General features: G+C 55.5%; 1 long non-coding RNA gene across 1 annotated transcript; it reads left to right on the forward strand.

Moving 5' to 3' along the window:
* The first annotated feature begins 5,970 nt into the window (after positions 1-5,970).
* LOC116452775 lies at positions 5,971-6,781 on the forward strand. Its single transcript, XR_004243599.1, has 2 exons — positions 5,971-6,143; positions 6,244-6,781. It is a non-coding gene; the product is annotated as an uncharacterized LOC116452775 (long non-coding RNA).
* Positions 6,782-7,241: the final 460 nt, after the last annotated feature.

Consider the following 7,241-nt stretch of genomic DNA (forward strand, 5'->3'; position numbering starts at 1 on the left):
CCGTGGCAGCTGCTTGGAAAAGCGCTTTTGTGACCATGCTTCCTAATATCCATCTAATGCAGTGCCACCCTGCAGAGCTCTGGAACGCCACAGCCACCACGAATGGAGCCACAGCTTGGCAAAACACACAGTCCTCAGCAAAAATGCTTATGATCCAAGTCTATCCCACCCTCCCCTGTGCCACCAGAGTCAGCCCCTGTCCTCTGGGATCAGCCACCCTGCAAGGGGGAAGCGGGTTAGTACAGGGGACACGCGTGCACACAGACATGCTCTGTATTACTGACCTTGGTGCTAGGACCGAGTGGCTCTGTGCATGCTGCAAAGCCCCTTTTTATTGTGTCTGTCAAGGTCAGAGTGGGAAAAGATATGTCAGAAATTCCCATGTGTCATGTCCACACAGCTCCATTGGTGCTGCTGTCCCACTGCCCGGACAGACACAAAAGGCAAACTTCACTTTTATCTCTCTGCAAATGCAGCCTGGTTATTTTTACTCCTGTATTGTCAGGCGAGTACAAAGGCAGAGTGAGAGACTCCAGCTTGGGAAGGCAGCACAGCTCTCCCAGCCTGCTCTGCCTGCTCCAGTGGGGAGCTGAGGAATGAGAGCTCTGCCAGTTCCTCCTGCACCTGAGCACTCAATCCTGCTGCTCCTTCCTCACACCATGCCAGGAGAGCTGCTGCTTGGTGGGATGTGTGTGGCCGCTGGCTTTTCCAGCTGGAACATCGCAGCTTCTCACTCAGCTCTGGTTTAGCCTCTCCCAGACAGCCAGTCTGGAAGGGAAGGGACCGCGGGACTTGATCCTCCAGGTTCTGCTCTCAGAACTCCTCACCTTGGCATGGGAGTTTGTTTTGTGGCTAGGCCAGGTTCATAATGTCTCAGCAGAGAGGTTGCTGGGTTTCCTGCACGCCATTTTACCCAGCCAGCACCCAAAGGTGCTGTGTGCAACACGGTGATGGCAGCCTGGAGCACACCTCCATCCTGGCAGCACCACCACGGGCTGCCTGAGATGGGAATAGGACACCCTGGGGCTGCTCCAGCTTAAGGAAAAACCATTTAGCTGCTGGCATCCAAAGTGCAGTGAGGTTTCTACCCTGGAGAGCCAGAGCCTGTGGCTGCAGGGTTTGGTGTTCCCCATTCAGCACCTTTCACACCCCAGAGTAACTTGGGGCTGCTGTACCCTCCTGAGACCAGGGGAAACTGAGGCAGGGAGCAGTTAAGGATCAGCTGTGCAGTGCTGTGCCCAGGCTGGATGTGGCACGGCCTCTGTCACAGCCAGAATAGCAGCACCGGAGGCTGCTTTGGGTGTGTGGCTTCAGCCTGGGCACACAGCCCAGGTTGCAGAGAGATTTTTGCAGCCCCAGCACCTGCCCTGAATCTGAGCCCCAGTCACAGTCAGTCTTTCCATCCAGCACACAGGTTTGCTGCTACACCCCCCAGTCTGGGTTCCCAATGCCGCCATCTCCGCACCCCCCGACAGAAAGGTCCCCTGCCCTCCCACCCCACTTTGGAGAGAAGTCTGGGAGATTCATGGGGTGGAGGAGGACTCCAGATCCCTCCCCTGTGGGTTGAGCCCCAGCAGGGAGGATGGCTAGGCTCAGGGATGGGTTGATGTTGCCTTCACTGGCTGTGCAGTGCAATGTCAGCGCTTTGCACAGTACCAGACTCCCCCAAGAGTTGAAACGGTCCCACGGAGGGGAATCTGTAGCATGAACAAGGACTTTGGGCACATCAGGATGAAATGGGGTGCAGGCCCCCATCTCCATGTCCCATGTGGGCACTCCTCAGCAGGTTAGTGTTCAGGAGTGCAGCTCCTCATCTGGCTTTGTGAGCAGCTGGTGCAGAGCTGCAACCCCACCAGGGACACCATGGGCACACCAGTCCTGAGGTCTCTCTTGACCATGGCATGACAGAGGTGTTCAGACTTGCCAAGATGGCAGAGTTCCAGGGTCCTGAAGAGCCACAGGCTCTGGTGGGCCACAGCTCCCTCTGAGGTTACCCTGGTGGTCTTCTGCCTCTCTGCCCAGGGCTCAGAGTCAGGTTTCCACCCACTCCCTGGAGGGACCCGAGGATTTGGTGGGTCCTGTGCCAAGTACCTTTGCCACAAGCGGCCTGGCAGTGGGATGAGCCCTTGGCCCAGACACACCAGCTGGCCCAGCCTGACACATTCTTCCCAGGGCATGTACTCGCCCCGCACTCTGCTCACCCCCTCCCCTGCCTTATCTTTAAAGCAATTTTATTTTCGGAGATTCCTCCTGCAGTTCCTTCTGTTCGCCCTGGTTTCTCACCCTCTTTGAAGAGGTTCCAGCAGGGTCCATCAAAGGCTGAGCAGATCTGTAGACGGGGAAATGTGAATTGGTCACTCCAGCAGCTGCTGAAGGGTTCTTCTGCCAGGTTTGGGTGTTTTTGGCGCTGATGTTTCTGATGTGGTTTTCTGGATGGTGGGAAGCTCATCCTTGTGTGGCTGGCAAGGCCTGAGCTGTGCCCTGCTCAGGGAGGTGGGACAGGGCATTCCCAGTGGGGCAGTAGGATCCTATGGACCTCCCACAAAATCCCATGGGCACAACAAGGAGCTCATGGCTTCAGCCTGAGCAGAGGGGAGTTTTCACTAGGTGGCTCTTGCCCAGAATGAACAGTCAGCCTAAATGATCCACCAGCCCTGCATGTCCACCCTCAGCAGTGAAATCATCTCCCCTGACCACTGAGACACCCCTGTTCTCCCCCCAAGAGAGCTCTCTGTGTGTAGTGCTGGTGTCCCATAATACAATGGAAAAGGATGGGGCTCCTCAGCCAAGCCCCGAGGGCTGGACAAGCCTGTCTCCCCATGGGGCAGGACACCACCAGCAACAGACAGCAGAGCTGCCCCTTCAGTGAATGTTTTGTGGTCAGACCAGCTCCTACCCAGCCCTGGAGAGCCAGGAGGGTGCCAGGGGCTCAGCCACCCTCTCCAGAGAAATCCCCTGGCTGCTCCCTGACCCTCAGGAGGAATGTTTCCCATTAGCAGGCTCTGATAAGTGGCAGGAAGGAGAATTACTCTCCGTGTCAGGCAGCTCGCTAGAGGTTTCCACACTTAACATATCCCCACTATCAGCCCCCTGAAATGCACTGGAGGGGGATGCGAAGGCGGCTGATTAGATAAAGACAATCTGCAGAGGGGCTATTTCAGGCATATTTCCATGGAGTGGGAATGTCTGCTTGCAGCGAGGCAGGAGGTGACAGGCCAGTGCTGCCAGACTGGTCATATCCCCCCGGCTCAGCCTGGCTGTGCAAGGCCCCCTCCAAAGCAAACCCCTAAGCCCCCCCAGTGCTGTCCCACGAGGGTGACCAAGACAGCAGCCACTAGCCCAGCACAGCTTTCCATGCCCCTTCGAAGTGAGCAGGAGATGGGGGCAGCAGCAATTCTGCTGCTGGGATCCCAAAGTTAAGTTGCTCCTGTGGGGTTTAGGATGGGGTGAGCACTGGATCCCCTCATCTCACAGCTCCCTGGGCACTTCCCAGCATGGGACAGTGCTGGACCCATCCTGAGCCGGCTGTCCTTTGGCTGGGGTGAGGTGCTGCCTCTCTAACCCTTCATGAACACACACAAGGCTGCCATGAGCACCTTCCTGCAGTGGTCCCCACCCCACCATGCAGGAGCCTCGGGCAGCACAGGCATGTTGGTGGCTGACCCTCTCCACATAGGAAGCCTCCAAAATGAGTATCAGGAATGAGAAAGCTCCTGGAAGAGATGTGGCATGAGAAGTTAGTGTATAGAGTTAGTGAGCAAGGTCACACGCAGGCATGGAGAGAGTGAGGTCACCTGGAGATCGGGAAAATCGGAGAGGTTTTGTTTGTTCGCCTTGGATTTTCCAGATTTGAGGTTCCAAGGGGTTTTGTTCTGGGGATTGCCATCATAAAGCATCTGTGTAGGAATGAAGGTTGTACTGAACACTGCAAAATTACAGGAATATGTGAGCCTTTGGTGAGGTTTTGGCAATGCACTTCAAAACAAGGAGAGTAAAGAGAATCTTGCCTTGTTCATTTGAATACTTAATAGCACCTTAATTGCAGCTGGCCTGCCAGGACAGATCCTGGAACACGGCAGCCTTTGGAAATCATGACCAGCAGCTGCCTTGGAGACTGCAAGGGAGGGGCAGAGGCTGATCAGAACCAGAGTAGTTCCGACACTCTGTGGGCAGGGTCTGCCCCTGCAGTGCCCCAACCACTCTGGTTTTGCACTGGTTTTCATCTGCTGTGTGATCTGGGAGCAGATTTGGGAGATTTTTGGAGGAGGTTGGGTGGGTGTTGGCCTGCACATACACACCAAGCCCAGCCACACCAGCAGCTGCCTGCAGAGCATCAGTTCCTGGGACGATCCCATCCCAGCCCCCTGCTCTCTCCATCCCTCTTGCAGCTTCTCCCTCATGCCACAGGAAGCCTCCCCACTGCTCTGGGTCATCAACCCTCACACGAGATCGAGCTCAGTCCATCTCGTGGCAGGGGAAATTGTTCAAAGTGGAGTGGCAACAAGCATGGGAGTTCTTTATGGGATCTGGTCAGCTTGGACCGTTCTCAAGACCCAGGAGGGAGGAATATTCCTGCATATCCTCACCTCATGACAGGAGAGTTTCTCACCTCCCTGTGGCACATCAGCCAAGATGTGCTTTTCCATGCCAAAACTGCAGCGAATGTCTGGTTCCAGGCATCCAGTCTCTAGTCTGGACTGCAGACAGAAGCTTTTCCCTACAAGCTGTCCCCTGTCCCTAAACAAGGCTCTGTCCCATGGCTTTTGGGATCAAGGGTTTCCTGAGCACCCCAGCAGAGCAGCTGAGCTGGACACACACACACAGTCTGTGCTCCCATCTGCTTGGTGGCAGGTAAGTGAAATAACCCTCCCTGGAAGTCTGTAACTCCCTCCCGAGGGGCAGCAGAGGGGCAGGCACTGATCTCTGCTCTCTGTGACAGGGACAGCACCCAGGGAACGGCTGGAGCTGTGTCAGGGCGGGTTCAGGCTGGATATCAGGAAAAGGTTCTTCCCCCAGAGGGTGCTGGGCACTGCCCAGGCTCCCCAGGGAATGGTCCCGGCCCCGAGGCTGCCAGAGCTCCAGGAGCGTTTGGACAGCGCTGCCAGGGATGCCCAGGGTGGGGTTGTTGGGGTGTCTGTGCAGGGCCAGGAGCTGGGCTTTGATGAACGCAGTGTGTCCCTTCCAAGCCGGGATATTCTCAGGCTGATTCTAAAAGCTGCCCCGGGAAGTAAGTGCTGTTGTTGGTGGGGATCTGGTCCCAGGGACCAGCTGCTTGGTCCCTGCACGTCCAGCACTGGGGCTGTGCCTGCAGGGACCTGCTCCCTGCCGGCAGAAGGGGATCAACATCCCTGCCTGGTCCCCACCCTGGTGCTGTCGAGGCTTGGGCACAGCTCGGGGAAGCAAAGGTGCAGCCCAGCACGGCAGCTCCGTTTGCCACCAGCCGGTCCTGCTGCCCCTGTCGCAGCCAGGCTCGGGCTATTTATACCTCACTCCGCGGCCACTTCACGGCACAGAATGGTCTGGTAGAAAAGCCAAGGAAGTGAAATTACTTTGAGGAAGAAATGACACTAGTCGCTTATAAATAAACCCGGGTTTCATTGATCTTTTAGATGCTCTCTTGGCAGAGAGTCCAATGTCACTGCTCCAGCAGTGCAGACAATACTCGGGCATTGTTTTATTCTCAGTTACAGGGAAAAGGACAGCACCAGCTGCCGTTCTATCTTTAGCCCATGAGAGCACCCTTCAATTGTTCTGCATTTCAAACAATAGCCAAACGTGGGGAGGGGGGGGGGGGGGGGGGGGGGGAGGAGGATTGCTGGCTTTACCAGAGCATTTTGCATCGAAATACAGCCTTAGAGACAATAGATTTCTGTCACGCCCCGGCTGAAGCTGGGTGCTTATACCGCAGGGAAGACAGGGTTGTTTCTGTCTTGTTTTTCTCGGGATGATGGGCCAGCAAGAGGTTTTGGCTCCCGAGGAGACCTCTGAACTCTCTTGCATGAAAATAGCCCTATTGTTCTGTCTTTATGGGTCTGGTGCTGGGCATCGCATCATCCCCTCCTGCCGTGTGACCACTCGTGGGTGGCTTTGGGACTGCTCTATTGCAAGCGCTGGTCTCTGCATCGATGCCCAAATATCCTCAGGTACAACAAAGCCGCCCAAAACCTCAGACTGGGCTAAATTCTCTGAAGCCGGAAAAGCAAAGGAGATCCGGGGCTTTGGGGGTTTTTTTCCTCATTATAGGGTACCAGGGCAGCGAGTGCGCGAGTGATGAGAGGCTCCTTGGAGGCGTGGAGGGGCAGCCAGCACCCAGCTCTGCACCCACCGGCAGCTCCAAGGGTATCGAGTGCCCGTGCAAAGCTCAGCAGCGGTGCGGGCAAACGAGCTGGGTGCTGGCTCTCTGCTGGCCCTGCCAGCGCCCTCGGTGCCCTGCACGGCCGGGCCACCTGCGGTGTGCCGTGGGCATCCCGGCTGCGGGATGCGGCTGCCTGGGGGATGTACCTGCTGCAGAGCTCCCATTCACGTGCCAGGCTCGGCTGAGCGAGGAGAGCAGGGTCATGGCACAACTATTCATTCCCCCCACCCCGCTGTGGCTGATGTTGTCTCGAGTTTCAATTGTCTGAGCGCAGGGCAGCCTTTGAAAGGGGATGCGACAGCCCAAAGCCACAAAGCCCATCTTTGAAGGCTCTTTAACAGGGAGAGGAGAGGTTTACAAATATAAAATACTTTTCTTTAAACTTTGCGGGACTCTATTTTTAGCAAATAAAGATAATGGCCCAGTTGCTGTTGTTCATCTTTTGTTGCATGGAACATGCCAAATACTTACCATGTCTGCCATATTTTTTTATGATTCAACCTCCTCCGAGCTGCATTGCAGCTCTCTGACCCTGTGGCAGAGATTAGGAGCAATCTGCGTGTACAAATCCTCCCTGGGCTACTGGATTACTCTGAAAAAAATCTCATTCTCCAGAGTGAATCGGGAAAAGAGACAGAAAAGGCAAGTCACAGCTCCCTATAAAACACTTCTATTCTGAGCAGGGTGCATTCAGTTCCAGGAACTCCCAGGGAAAGGGCAGAGCTTTTTTCCCAGCTTCTTGCACTGAACTTGGACAATTTTTGCAATGTTTCACTTAGAAACTGAAGGGTTTTATGCCCTTTCTCAGACTCTCAGAGCAAGCATCAGGTAGGGGAGATGCAGGACCCTGACAGGAGTGAGGACTGAGAAGGGAAATGCCTCTGTT

Source organism: Corvus moneduloides, chromosome 17 (genome assembly GCF_009650955.1).
Source record: "Corvus moneduloides isolate bCorMon1 chromosome 17, bCorMon1.pri, whole genome shotgun sequence".
Lineage (NCBI taxonomy): Eukaryota > Metazoa > Chordata > Aves > Passeriformes > Corvidae > Corvus > Corvus moneduloides.